Raw genomic sequence first — 16,084 nt, 5'->3', positions numbered from 1 at the left:
ACTTGATTTAGGTGATATGGCTGATTTGTTTAGGGCCCAGTTGGATTCTAGGTCCCCCAAGATCTCTACTCTGTTCTATGCATTGTTCCAGATAATGTGAACTTCTCTACACTGTGGAATATCCTCAATCAGGTAATATTAGAGCAGGCCAATTTGTCTCAGTGACTGTTTAGAAAGCAAGACAGATGATAGATACATACGTACAAGAGAGACAGAGAGGCAGAGAGAGAGAAAGAGCGATTTCTGAACAGAGAACAGTCCCCCATCCCAAACTGAACTTTATATGGAACAGGAGTATACAAAACATACAAGAGTAGAGCTTGTACAGTTTTGTTTTTTTTTTAAAGGGCATGTTAAAATCTTCTATCAGTATTTACTACAGAACTGTTAAAAAGCCATCCTTTATTTCAGCCTAATCAATTCCATTTACAAATAAAAGGCACAAAGGCCCTGGGGAAAATTCATGCAAATCCATACAGGAATTTCTAAAGCTCCAGTAGGGACCTATACCCCCTGACTCGACCTAGCATTCTAAGAACATAATACCACTTATTTACATACCTCTGACTTTAGATCCTTCCTTTCTTTTCCGTTTGTTTGTTCACTTGCTTGCTTTAGGTTTAAGTATTTTCAAGTTCTAACATTGATAAAGTCTAAGACTACACTTCCTTATTTAGTACTTTACCAGTCTTTATTACTGTTCCCAGAATGTACTTTACGCTATTACCATCATACTTTTGGTCAAATGCAGAGCAAAATAAATTCACCAAGTATAGTTGATTTAATCAAAAGTTCAAACTAATGAGGTTTAATTAATCACACCGAACCATGGAGTCACGGTCAATTTTGAAGATAAAAATTCTATAAAAGCAATTTACTTAGAATGTTCTATACTTGGTTTCACTGTTTTGTAAGATTGAAGTCAATAATGGCAAAGTTATCTTCTTGTAATTAATTACAAGCTGCAAAAAGTTAGCAGTTTTCTAATGCGGGATCTACCAATAATGAAAAAAACAATAAGGACTTTATACAGCTATAGTAAATTTGAAAGACAGAAAATGGTGGACGTGGGTGGAAAACATGAAATTAAAAAAAAAAAGATAATAGTAATTAAACACCAAAAATGTCTGTTCTTTTTTGTTGTTATTAAAAAAAAAAACTTGTTAATTACTGAAAGTAATTTCTGAAAGAGTTCATCTTCACCTCTCCAAACTAAAGGCTAGAATTAACATCTTCTCACCTGAATGAATTCAAAATTGATACTCAAGGTAATATCACATTTTGGGGGTTGTTCTGAAACACCAAAGATCTAAGCACAACACTACTTTAAATTATTACTACATACGTTTTATCACTGAGCTTTGCTATGCTATTAAAATCAAGAAGTTGATTACCATGGGTGGCCTTTCCAAAAGAAGTGATAAGATTTACTGTAATACAGCAACAGGAATAGATATTTAAAACTTAAAAGTTTATTAAATTAAGCTGAAATCGTCCCATTTCCAAAGGCTGAAAAAATATATTAGTAAATATAATATATATATTAGCTATCATATATATTAATATATATGATATATTTCTATATATTTGTGATAAGCTATATTTTTCGGATGGCCAAATAATTAAAATAATTAGGCTGGTGTCATATTAAACAAATTCCAGTTCTTGGACTTGGTGAGTCGATAAGCAATGAGTGTAAGATCTTGAGCTTAGGAGTCAGAGAGCCTGGTTTGGATGTCAGTTCTACTGGTGTGACACTGGCCTTGCTGTCGAATTCTCCAACTCATTGTTTCCTTGCTGGTGTAATGAGGACATTAACTCACTGATAGAATCACTACTGATAGAGTGTGTTAAGTATATTCTTGAGAGAATAAAGGGATTGTAATATTCATCATCACTATTTTAAGAGAATTTGATTTCCAAAATAATAACTACTACCTATAAAATAGGTTGTGAGATACTATCACTTAATCATTTAATTTGAATTTCAAAACAAGCCACAAAGTGGTATGACAGAGTACATGTATTTTATTTTTACATTTTTTATTTTTATAAATTAAAGATTCTTGATTCATGTGAATCATCCACAGTGAAAGACCTGCCCAAAGACCTTTCATTGCTCTTCTTACTGGTGTGCGTACATGTGTGTCAAGAAAATCACAGAAAATCCAGAGAAACAAAAAAACAAATTGACCTAAATCCCAATACCCTAACATGACCTCTTCTGCAATTTTATTGTATTAAATTCCACCCCTTTCCTGATGCACGTCATCATTACAAGCCCTTGTCCTGCTAAGTTTACGTGGTGTCATGGCTTCCATCTCACAGAACGTGAAGACCAGCAGAGAGTGAGGGACGGGCTCCGGGGCACACTCGGTGCTCCTCCAGGACACTGTTTCTGTCCACACCACCTTCATCCTCTGCCCAACACCAAGGGACAGCAAACGCAGAGGCTCTGGGCCAAGAGTCAGGCACAGAGATAGACGTTGCCCCAGCCAGCAAGGAAGCACTCTGTTAGGATAAGTTTTCTCCCGCACCTTCCTGCACCCATTTCTCCAGCAAATCGTGGAAAGCGCTGGAACTCAATCCCCATGTGGTCGGAGATGGAACATATCTCTCAGCACTTCTGCCCATAGCATGGGCACGGCCGGTCACCGTCTACAGCCATTACTTCCCAGGGGAGTGACGCAAGGGGTCTGACCACCAGTCACTGAGGCAACATTTTTAAAAGGCCACTGCCATGAAAATAAAGGATGAGAAGAGAAACATTTTGATTCTTTTGAAAATAGCTCGGTAAACATTCCATCATTTTTCACAGCAAGCATGTCCCACCCATTCGCATGGAACCCTTGTCTGCTCTGGCTACTTGCATCTTTGTAGGTTAATTAATGAATTTAAATAAAAACTTAAAAAAAATTGAAATAAAAATAAAAGAAAACAATAATCTTTCTTTCTTTCCTTCTTTTGAAATTTCCATGTGGCTAGGTTTTCTAGCCCCATTAAACCCAGTAATATTTAATGGGAAAACAGCCACTCCCATTGCTGGAAAGGCAAAACTCAATTCACTAAATAATGCTTTCAAGCCACCAGGGGGAAAAAAAATCGAGATTATTACTAGAAAGTCAGGCAAGTCCCTTTGTATGCATTCCAACAGCTGTTTAACATGATTGGAGGCCAAGTAAGGAAAGTTCAGGTAAATATCTCAATTTAGCAGAGTTATCCAAGGGTCAAAAAGAAGCTATGTGCTTTTGGGGGGGGATGGTGTTACATTTACCCTTAAAAGGCAATTTTTAATGGAAAAAGTGAAGCCCCTTGTTTTACAGACCTTAACATATTCTTGACACAGAAAAATGGGACCATTTTACACTTGCATTACACTGCAGCAATGCAGGGAGAAATTAAGAGCCGTGCTCAGGGTCCCAACCTGCCAGCGAACCCACAAACTCAGAGGCCCTGGTCCCTTTGGGAATGCCTTCATCCCCTGCCTTCCTATGCATTCGAGGCCACTTGCAGGGCTGAAATTCTATGTCCCTAAATAATATGTTTCCCAGCACAGTGCTTCTATCTTGATGGCACAGATTATCCATACCTATTTACCCTTCTCGACTCAAAAATCATCCTATCGGCCTATTTAAGAATTGGATTTTGAAGACACAAGAAGTGGTGTCTGAATGTAACAACAGATTTCTTCCTCCCCCACCTCAATAAATACAATTTTAGACAGCCAAAGCAATCATTACCTGAAAAAGTCTTGTTTCTGGCAGGAAAAAAAAAAATCAATTTAATTATATGAGATGTGTCTTACGTTTTAATTGTTGTTAAGTATAGTGCATTATTGACAAAGTCTCCCTGGATCTCAGTTTATGAGCTTTTACATTACTCAGATAACTTGCTGAGGAGGGGGAAAAAAAATCCATCATGTTACTTAAAAGAACTGAAGCGGCATTGTGCCCGAGTCATTAGGCCCCTTGACTGCACTCATAATGATGAATGCATCATTTTTCTTGCATGAAACTTTGGTAACAAATAGTGAAGCCAAGTCTTTTCCAGCACTGTTATTCTGTTTTAAAAAACACTGACATTTTCTTAAACAGACATAATTTACAATTTTAAGGAGCACAACAGTGCCTTGGTGTTTGAGGGCCAGAGAGCAAACAACACTCCTTTCAGTTCGATTTTTTTTTTTAAAGGAATCTCGTGCTCAGTGAGTTCACTCTAGCTTAAGGCCAGAGAGACAGAGCAGCAGGAGAACAGAGCCCCTGCTGCAGCTTGTGAAGGTCATGACTAGCCGGTCACATTGCAGTGAGGGTCGGCGGCAGGAGGAACGGGGCAGGGAGAGCAGCAGAGCCCAGCACGGCCAGCGCAGGTGTCCCACCAGCATCACGGCAGAGCTGTCCCCTCCCCGGGAGGAGAAGGGGCCCCAGATCCCTTCCTTCCAGCCCCACGAGGGAAGCAGCCAGCTCCAGGCGCTTCTGCACGTCCGAACTCCCTTTAACAGGCTCTTCTGTAAATTTCACACAAAGGGAGCCTGGCCAGGGTCCATGTGACTGGATCGATACCCGGAGCAGTGTTCGATTTCCAGTGGGGTCAGCTCAGCCCAAGGAGATAGATGGAAGTGCTCACAGGATGCTGCGGGTCTGCTGTTTGGATGAGACCTTACAGACGCTCAGGTTATGTGTAAAGATGAACACTCCCAAGGTGTTATTTCTCAAATGGTTGATGTGTTTCAGTGCCCTTGGTGAAGTTTTTCTTCCTGGATTCCCTAAGAATCCTTGATGTATGTGAACTCCCTGTACTTTCTGCTCAGGTTTTTTTGTTGTTGTTGTTTTTGGTTTTGTTTGTTTGTTCGTTCATTTTACACCTGAAAATGCTCTTAAAAAATAGTCCAGTTAAAAAGAAGAAAAGAAACCCCTCCCACTAAGGGCATTTGTCTACTTCCTTCCTGCACCACCAGGCCTGGTCAGAGCCTCCGTTCTCTGCCCCCGTGGAGACCCTCAGGACCCCCACACAGGCCTCGGCTGACGGCTGTCATGTACCCCTCTCAGTAAAGGGACTGGGGACAAGTTGCTCATGACAGTCCCAGGGGAGGGACAGGGAGGCTCTGAGCTGGGTCTACCAAAGAGATACCAGAGAGTGAGACGTGGTTTAGTCAAACAAAAGACCCCCTCCCCAGAGGTGCACTTCTGAAGATGAGTCCACGGACTGGGGACCCTCTCTGAGGCCATCATGGGAGGTGTGGGCCGAAGATGGGGGGCCACATGAGGGAAGGAGTCCCGGTCACTGTGTCACCTCTGAAGCAGAGTCACCCCCTTCCGGGAACACTTGGACTGGACAGGAGCCCACTGGCCCTACAGAAAATCCATGAAATTAGAAGACCTGCCAGTTTCGATTGATTTCTCCTGAGTTGTTAGAATTGGAATCCAGGTCTCTGAGTTAATACCTTTGGGGAGACCCTTCAGTCCGGGGCCCCTGCCTGCCGACAGTGACCACATACAAAGGAGAGAGAGAACCTTAGAAGGGGAAGATCCCCAGGACCTTGTGGGCAGCACCAGGCTTCCTGCAGCAGAAGGAAACATTAAATCAGGAAAATGAGGCTCACCCAGGGATGGGGCCCCACCACTCTGCCCTGACTTGCTCTCGTGCTCAGAAATGACATGGCCTGGCCCTGCTTTGACCTCTTTCCACTTCTTCCAGTGCCCGTATAGGTGAGATCACGTTCTATTTCAAGGCAAAGTTCGGGAGAACTGCTTTCTATCACCTGGCTGGTCTCCCTTTCCTCTGACCCAACCGATCTGCTCTGGTCGTCTGGCACTTGTTTACCTTAGAGATGGAATATTCCCCAGGGTTCTAAGCTGTCAGTTGAGACCCACAGGACACTGGCATTTGGGAGCAGAGCTGTGGAGTGCTTGCAGCCATGGAGGGCCTGCCGCCTTCCACCGGATCCACTTTCCAACTGGTCCTGGAGCACCCGTGGGCCCCTTGCTGGTGATTTCTGAAAGCTGGAGCCATGTCCCAGTTCTCTGTGCATTTCTCTGGGAATCCTGGTATCTACTGCGGGGCTGGTTTTGATAGTAAAGAGATGATGCACTTTAAGAAGTGTGAAGGCACTAGGCACAGGTGTTCTGCCTGCAGTGAAGTCTGTGGGGATGTAGTGAGAATCTGGGGCCAGCGACACAGGTTGATGAGGCCCTCAGGCTGCCTGGGGTGCAGGCCAGTCCTCTCACGTTACAAACCTGTGCTTGTCGGCAGTGAATACAAACCTGAGCAGGACGCCACTTCAAGACGCTGTCAACTTTCTGAAGAGGGCAGAGAAAAGCCAGCCTCTTGAAATTTCCCAAGCAACTGATAAAAAACCCATCTTCAAAGCATCAGAGAAGGATGGAGAACAAGTTCGAGAGGAAATAATGGATGATTTGAATGAAAATACTTTTTTTCCCGAAAGTGCAGAACTGCCCAAACAAGAAATTGCGAGATGGTAGGAGAGAGCCCAGGAAAAGGAGGAAGAGAAAGAAAGGCTGGAGCAGTTGAACACAGGAATGGAGCGGGTCCTGAAAGAGAAACCCAGGCAATTAATGTCCATGGCTGAAACCTGCTGAAGGCCTTCCCCTTCTCTGACGTCCTTAGAGATCATGTAAACTGGGAAGTCAAGCAAAAGAAATGGCCATCACCCCGTCCATCGGTCGGGAGTTGATCTGAAGAGTATCACTGATGATGCTGACTTCACCGTGCCGTTCAAAGTACTGAAGAGAAAAATCAAGAAATAGCCAGACAGTCATGGGAAGAAAAACAACTGAATGAAGAGCTTACGGGGCAAAGAGCAAGACTCCAAACCGAGAAAGCATCTTTGCAGCATGAAAATTTACACCTTGAAAGTGAGATTCAGCAGCTGAAGCTGAAGCTTCAAATTCTGCCTGAATGACACCAGGGACACATCACGTAACATCAGAGGAAACTGAGGAAGAAACACACGGCTGGGAAATGGAGAAGAAACTTACCAACACACGTAGAAACATGAACCGCACAAATCAGATTCACAGCCTCGACAAGAAGATGGCTAAGACATAAGCAAAGAATTGGAGAGAAAGACTTCTACCTTCGGAAGGAGATCCTCTTCCATGTGGAAAGAGCCCAAGAAAGCTAGACGGCAGCTTGTTGACGGAGAGAAGCCTCAAGGAGCTGAGAGAAGAAGATGATCGCGCAGGCAAATGCTGGCCAACGCCCAGTCCGACTTCCAGCCTTTCCCAAGTGGCCCTTTTGCTCCCACTGCTCCACCTGCAGCCCACAGAGGCTGCAAGTGTCCTGGGGTCCCCTGAGCCATCGGGCCCCCCAGGAAGAAGGAGGGTCCTGCTCTGAGGACACAGCGATCCTGGGTCACCTGCCGCTATGACTTGGCTCACAGCAGCTGGGTCCTGAGCACCCACAGCCACGGCACAACATCTGCATGTGTTTTCTGTCTTTACAGTAATTTTCTCTGATCTCCTTTTGGTTTAGCTACTATAATTTAAGTGATGCTACAATCACTTTTATTCAAGTAGATCTAGCATTATAATTTTAAGACAGTATTTTTCAAATAAAGATTGGTTTAATATCATTCTTATAAATACATTATTTTCACATCATTGGACCCTCTAGAATTATATAATGTAAGTATTGTATTTCACTTTAAACAAAAAATCCAGTATTAATTACTTTAATCATCATTAAAATTTGGCACGAATACCGACATTCGAAACAATAAAGACCATTTTGTACGGCATGAGCCTTTTTATATGTGATCTTGAAATATATGAGCAGTCTGTATAAGAAATTTAATATTTATCTGAAAAAATTTTGAATGGTTTTTTAAAAATAGGAAAAAAAACTTAAATAACAGCAATGCTCAATCAAAATTCATAATGTTTCTATTAAATTAGCCCTAAATTCATAGATTAATTGAGGGGAGTTTAAATTTTGCAACTCATTTTTTTGTCATTTTCTTGAACTTTTGTTTAAGATATTGTTTCTTTAAATGTCTTTAACTTTCATACAGTTAAAAATTTTTTTTAAAATTTTGTTTAATTTTTTAATTAATTTATTTTTTAAGATTTTATTCTTAAGTAATCTTTACATTCAACGTGGGGCTTGAACCTACAACCTGAGACCAAGAGTCACAGGCTGCACTGACTGAGCCAGCCAGGTGCTCCAAAAGAAAAGTTTTCCCTTGATGGCAAACACACACACACACACACACACACACACTGCAAGGAGATACAAGTCACTTTTAGTATGTCAGTAACAGAGGATAATATATATTAAAAAAAAAAACCGCAAATTTTTTAAAAAAATTTAAAGAAAAGAGAAAGGAAACTCGTGTTCACACAATTTGCATTTACACAAAGATACCTAATTCACGGACACACAAAAGCAGAGTTGCCTGAATATGGGACAAGATTCCAACTGGAGACACTTCATCTCAAATGGTGCAGATAAAGAGACTGTCCTAAAGGCTCAGTTCGCCAGCTGTGGCATTGAAGGGGGGAGGAGAATGTTGGAGAGACTTCCAGAAGCTAGCAATAGGAGAACCTGTTCCCATTTCTGGGGTTGGAGGAGGGAGGGGGTCATCTGAGCCCAGTAAGGAGCTGTCTTCATGACAAGCAAAGCAGGAGGGAACAAGGAAAAATGACCCTACCTTCCCTCCTCCTGCCCTCGCATCAACAGCTGGTGCAAGTGGCAGCCACCTAGGGACTGGGCAGAGAGAAGGCCAAGAAAGGGGACAAATCCAATTTAGAAGATGACCAGCAGCACACTTGAGTCTAGTCCATCAAAAGTATACATATGTTTTACTGCTTTCATTCACGTCCATTTATTTAGCACAAACAACCTCAGAGATATTGCAGGTTCAGTTCTAGACCACCACAATAAAGAGAATATTGCAATAAAATGCATCAAATGAATTTTTTGGTTTCCCAGTGCATATAAAAGTTATGTTTACACTCTACTATCTAAGTGTGCAATAGAATTATGGCTAAAAATGCATACCTTTAATTTAAAAATGCTTTATTGCTGAAAAAATATGCTATCCATCATCTGAGCTTGTTGGCAGAGGGTCTTGTCTACATGTTGATGGCTGCTGAGCGATCAGGGTGGTGGTTGCTGAAGGATGGAGTGGCTGTGGCAACTTTTTAAAACACAACAACAATAAAGTTTGCCACGTCAATTGACCCTCCCCATCACAAACGATTACTCTGTAGCATGTGATGCTGTTTGACAGCATGTTACCCACAGCAGAACTTCTTTCAAATTTGGAGTGAATCCTCTCAAACCCTCCTACTGCTTTATCAATCAAACTGATGTAGTATTCTATATCTTTTGTTGTCACTGCAACAAACTTCACAACATCCTCACCAAGAGTAGATTCCATCTCAAGAAACCATTTTCTTTGCTCATTTATCAGAAACAACTCCTCATCTGTTCAAGTTTGAGCATGAGATGACAGCCACGCAGTCCCACCTGCAGGCTCCCCTTCTAGCTCTCTTGCTGTCTCCACCACATCTGCAGTGACTTCCTCCGCTGGAGCTGTGAACCCCTCAACGTCCTCCATGAGGGTGGAAATCAACTTCTTCCAAACTCCTGTTCATGTTGTTATTTTTACCTCTTCCCGTGAATCACAAATGTTCTGAATGTCATCTAGATGGTGAATCCTTCCCAGGGGTTTTCAATTTACTCTGCTCACATCCATCAGAGGAAGCACGGTCTATGGCAGGTGTAGCCTTATGAAATGGGTTTCTTAAATAATAAGAACTTGAAAGTCAAAATCACTCTTGACCTATGAGCTACAGAATGGATGTTGTGTCAGCAAGCATGAAAACAACATTCATCTCATTGTCCATCTCCATCAGAGCTCTTGGGTGACCAGGTGCATTGTCAATGAGCAGTCATATTTTGAAAGAGGATTTTTTTTTTAATTTTTTTCCTCCTAAGCAGTAGGTCTCAACTGTGGACTAAAAAAATATTTGGTAAACCATATTATAAACAGATGTGCTGTCATCCAGTCTTTGTTGTTCCATTTATGGGGCCAGGCAGAGCAGATCTAGGATCATTCTCAAGGGCCCTAGGATTTGCAGAATGGTGAATGAGCACTGGCTTCAACTTCAAGTCGGCAGCTATATTAGCCCCTAACAAGACAGTCGGCGAGTCCTTTGAAGGTAGGCATTGACTTCCCCTCCTCTCTAGCTCGGAAAGTCCTCGAAGCCATCTTCTTCCAATAGAAGGCTGCTTCATCTACGCTGAAAATCTGTTGTTTAGTGCAGCCACCTTGATTAACTTTCTTAGCTCGAACTTCTGGAGAACTTGCTGCAGCTTCTCCATCAGCACTCGCTGCTTCACCTTGTCCTTTGTGTTATAAAGATGGCTTCTTTCCTTAAACCTCATGAACAACCTCCAATAGCTTCAAACCTTCCTTCTGCAGCTTCCTCACCTCTCTCAGCCTTCACAGAGTTGAAGAGTTAGGACCTTGCTCTGGAAATGCTGTGGCTGGTCTGATCTTCTATCTGGACCACTGAGACTGTCTCCAGATCCACAATAAAGCTGTTTCACTTTGTTACGATTCATGTGTTCACTGGAGTAGCACTTTTCCCCCCCTTTATTTCTATGTGTTTAATTAACCAACATATAATTTCCTTCAAGAACTTTTCCTTTGCATTCACAACTTGGCCAACTGTTTGGTGCAAGAGGCCAAGATTTTAGCCTATTTTGGCTTTCTACATGCCTTCCTCACTAAGCTTAATCAGTTCTAGCTTTTGACTTAAAGTGAGAGACACATGACTCTTCCTTTCACTTGAACACTTAGAGGCCATTGTATGGTTATTATTTGGCCTAATTTCAATATTGTTATGTCTCAGGGAATAAGGAGGCCTAAGGAGAGGGGGAGAGATGGGGAATGGCCAGTTTGTGGAGCAGACAGAACACACACATTTATCAATTAATCTTGCTGTCTTATATGGGTGCAGTTCATGGTGTCCCAAATCAATTAAAGTAGTAACATCAAAGATCACTGATCACAGAGCACCATGACACACAGAATAATTAAGAAGATTGAAATATTGTGAGAATTACCAAAATATGACACAGAGATGTGATGTGAGCAAATGCTGTTGGAAAAATGGCGCCAATAGACTTGCTGGACATACAAACCTTCGATTTGTAGAAAAACGCAACGTCTGCAAAGCGTAATCAAGTGAAGCACAATAAAACAAGGTATGTCTATAAGAAATAGCTGTGTTTTATGACTGGAGAAACTGATGTCTGTGAAGGCAAACACGTTTGCTTGTGTGTGCCCCTTGCATACATACAAGCTGTTTATGTATTATGCATGCGTGTGTATGTATATATGAAGATGTGTGTGAATATCATTCCTCTATGAGAACATTGTTGCTTTTATTTCTTGATGTTTGTGTGTTCTTTAACTTAAAGATATCTACATGAACAGAAGTTTAGAATCCCAAAAGATATTCCCACCGTATGATGTGACCATCCGTCTGTTTTACAAACATCTTTCAAGCTCCTACCACGTTCCAGGCAATTTCTTAAAAACTAAGGACACACACAGAGTTGACTTCTTTCATCCATTCCCTCACAGTCATTTGAATATGTTAGACCCACAAATACCATTATAAACCAGTTTATGAATTCAACCAAAGTAGGAACAAGGGAACAAGGCATGGCGGTAGATCTAAGAAGGAGTGATCCCCTCTAATGACCAAGAGCCAGGGAAGAATTTCCTATGTCGGGGAGGCGTCTATTTTGGATTTGGAAAGATGGGGGAGGGTATGCTTTCCAGGCAGATAAGGGGAGGAAAAACACTCTGGGCAGAAGGATGAGCACATGCAAAGGCACGGAGGACGAATCTGTTGAATCCATGTTCAGGTAGCACGTAAAAGGGTGAGGCTTCCAAGGGCAGAAAATCAGGCCCTGTGATAGGCAGACAGGACATGACGTGTCCCAATGCACCCAGCGCTACAAAGGTAAACAGCTTGGTTTTCATCCTAGAAAGCATTCCCCTTGTGTCTACTGTAGATATTTAGTGGGATGAAAAGGAATTCCATGATCGAATAGGCTAAGAAAATTCTGGATTGAGCAAATTTCCTTACTGTAGGATTCTTCAGAACCATTACTGCTCTGAATTATGAATGCCTATGGAGTCTCCAAGAGGGTTTTCACTGTCGATTTTTCAATATATATTCGACCATTTATTCACTTGCTAAAGTTTCTCTTGGATTCCCTGTTGTTTCTGTTTGGTTTTGTTTTAAAAAATGCTGGTGTAATTGCTGGATAGGCAGTGAAATGTTTTAAACACCAGAGCAAGAGAGAGACGTTATCAGTCTTGTATTCTGACATTTTTGACATTATCCTCTGGTGGCAATGTGAAAGGCGTAGGCCTGACAGCAAAAGAACTAATTAAGAGGTAATTAGTGATCAGGAATAAGGTCATCTTAGGCAGAGCGAATGGAGATAGGAAGCAAACAACAGTTTAAGGAAATGAGACTTTGTAGAATCATCTTCACCCATTGTCTCTGCATCTCATATATTTCTTTAGATATGGATCTTGGGTGAAACGAGTTGTAACTTAGAAAAGCATAATGTGTCCCAGGTGTATCCTGAAGATCAATGATAAAATTAACTCACTGCAAATTTGTGTCCTGTCCACTCTTCTGGAGAAATCGGATTTTCGGGTGAGAAAACATGTCCTATCTTAGTCCACCAAATGTGGGGCATGAGGGACAGAAGGGAATGAGCCTCTTTCTTGTCTCAAAGGAGAGACCAATGAGCCCAGCAAAGACCACAGTCCTAGGGCCAGAGTCCCCTAAGTCCAGAGAACAGGTCACCACATCTGGGAAGTTAGCTGAGAAGCCTTAATGGTGCAAAACACAGACTCACCCAAAGTCACCAAATGTAGAGAAGATTGGATGCGAGGGGGGCACGCAAGTGGGAGAGTTCAAGATAGAAGACGAACCCAAATTGTACAACAAAGCGAATGGGAGATCAGCCATTTCCCTGGGGTCAAAAGTGAAAAGCAGAAAAAAGGGTTTCTTATTTCCTCTATAGCTCCTTGAAACAATGTGAATCAGCTGCCAGTGTGTCTAAGTTAAAAATATCTTCCTATATTGCTAAAATAGATAAATTCCTCAAATCGCCAAGGCCTGGGGGGAGGGGGATTTGAACACGAATTTGGAGGAGGCGATGGGGTGAGAGGTGGGAAAGGAAAACCTGACCATGGATTTTAGGAATGCCCGTGAAATTAACCCAAGGAAAGGACACTTCCTCCTGCACACACTGCTCACCACATCAAGCCTTTCATTTCTATTTTTAACCAAAAAGAAGGCTTAACATTTTTCAGAAATCTTGTAAGCCAGCCTGATATTTAGAAATGTATAGCTACTTTGTTCTGATTTGCACGGTGTATGGGGACCTTCACAAACACGCGGCAGGTTGGTCTGGACCACGTGTCAGTCAGAAGCTCTCGTCCAGAAGGGCCATGGCGCACAGCGAGTATTCTGCCAGTTTCTCCAGGAATCTCGACCCTTTCCCTGCTGCCTACATGGCTCCATTTGATCTGAGGGCCTTATGGACACATGAGAGGCAGCTCACTGTCCCTTTCTCGCTCTCCATCCACCTCCCACCTGTTAAGATTATGGGGAATTTGAATTTAAATGAGAATTTTAAAAGTGGCTAAAGCTGGTCAGAGCTGGAGTCCTTCATGGGAATGTCAGCACTGAGGAAGTTCACCAGATCAAAGCCGCCGTCTGTGTTCACAGGAGCTTTTGAAAACTATTTGGAATAAAACAAGCGAAGGAAAAATCCGCCTTGTGCCTGGCTGCAGGCTGCTGCTTAAACACACATCAAGGAAAAGCCGGAAAGCTTTCGGTGAGCCCAGATTCCAGGCGGAGAGCTGTAGTAGCCTCTCTCTGAATTTTTTTTTAATCCTTTCCTTCCCAAAAGAAATGAGGTCGCCAACCCAAAAGTGGTACCTGACTGTCTCCATTCCCTCTGAAGATGCTTGCTTACCCAGTTTGTGTCCCTGTCGTCTACGGAAGCTGCAGGTGCAGCGGTGTGGGACGAGGAGAAGGGGGTTGGGGAATAACTTGGAACTAGGAGAAAATGCGTCAGAGCTGAGCTTTGCCCTCGCCAGGGAAGGGAGCGAGCGCAACAGAAAGGAAGGTGATGGGCGATGTTTAACCAGGAGCCTCTGTGAGGGTTACTTCACCCCCTTGTCTGTATTCATCAGTGTTTGCAGAAGGTTCGCTACCTGGGGAGTCTTCCAGTCACCTGGATGTTAGAGACTCCAGGAAGGTTACGGGAAGTGTTCCTTCTCATTGCCTTCCAGGATAAATGTAGACTTTTCAAAAAAATTTTTTTTAGACTTCTTAAAATTAAAACTCAGTACATTCTGTTCAGCTGCAATGCAGGTTTTGGTAACTAAGATTAGTAACTAGTTCTGAAACGCAGTATTGTCATGGGAATGACGTCAGTGAGATGCAGGAGGCAATTTGGCTTGCATGTGGTCCCTGCCCTCCCCGCCCTCAGGCAAGGATGGCTGCAACATAGAATGATAATTTTCAGGAGGAAAGGGGGGAAAAAATCAGTTCAGCTGTTGCCATCTTGGCAGAAGCCTATTCGACTGTACTTGAAGGAATTTCAGGGGCACAGCCAGCCTCCTGGGGCTCTTCACTTGGGCCACCCCCCTCGCCCATCCTAATGGCTGCCCTACCACCCCTGACTCCCTTTGCCCACCGACACCGCTCTAATGAAAGCGTTGCCAGTATTGCTTTTGTACTCTCTTTTGCTTATTTTTAACATCCATGGAGGAAATTTTCAGCAATGCTGAGCCATCTGCCTGGGCCATCTGAATTAACTCCTAGATACAAACCCTTTCTTTCTTTTTCTTCCTTCCTTCCTTCCTTCCTTCCTTCCTTCCTTCCTTCCTTCCTTCCCTCCCTCCCTCCCTCCCTCCTTCCTTCCTTCCTTCCTTCCTTCCTTCCTTCCTTCCCTCCCTCCCATCCATCCCCCCTCCTTTCCTCCATCCCTTCCTCCCTTCTTAGTACTCTGATGGCAAAAAATGCATTAGACTGGTCTGTTGCTCTAAACTCCATTATTTTTAATATGCAATTTTTTTTAGGAACACATATAACATTTGAGAAGAAATGCCTATATTCTCATTCCACTTAATTTCTCACCATCACTTTTATGTTCATCATCATTAAAATAACCAGTAACCATGAACATAGAATGAATGCTATATACCGGGTCCCACGCTAAGCACCTTAGATACATTATTCCATTTAATCTCATGTAACCACCTCACAAAGGAGTCAGAAATCTTTATGAATTTCCTCAAGATCACTCTGCTTTAGTAAATGCGAAAATCAAGATTCAGAATAAGCTGGGAAACGATGCTATAAATTATCCACAGAGAACACTATCAAGTTTGGATTTGGATAAAAGGTAAAACTCATGATAAGACAAAACGTGAACCTGGAAGTGCTTTATTGCTACTCAAAATGCGAGCTGCAAACTGGCAGCATCAACAACATCTCTGTATCCGTTAAAAATGCAGATTCTCGGGCCCTAACCAGACCTACCGAATCATATCTTTATTATCTTGTTCAGTCTCAGTCTGAACCACGCGAAGGTGAGAGGACATGAAGTTATTCCCGGGAGCCATGACTCCAAAGGAGCAGTAGGCATCGTCTGTGGAAGAAGTATGTCCTGAGGATTTAATTTTTGCAAAATGTAAAGATACCTTTGGGCCATTTCAATATATATTTATATGATTATTGTTCTGGACCAAAATGAACATTTTTATGTCACTGTATGTACTTTCTCATGTAACAGATAGTAGTATCAGTAATAAGAAGACCCATGGATTTTTTTTTTAATTAAAAGGAATCTTCATAGTTAAAAAGATAGGAAAAAACTGATACATTTCAAACTCGCACCTGGTGCTGGAATTTGTTTCCCAACATCCCTGACAAGCAGTCACTTAGTTTGCGTCTACGGATTGCTTTGGAGAAGAATCATATCTCTCATCAGGCAACTCAATCATTTT

This window comes from Ursus arctos, unplaced genomic scaffold (genome assembly GCF_023065955.2).
Source record: "Ursus arctos isolate Adak ecotype North America unplaced genomic scaffold, UrsArc2.0 scaffold_31, whole genome shotgun sequence".
NCBI classification, from domain to species: domain Eukaryota; kingdom Metazoa; phylum Chordata; class Mammalia; order Carnivora; family Ursidae; genus Ursus; species Ursus arctos.
Note: the sequence above shows the minus strand (reverse complement) of the source record.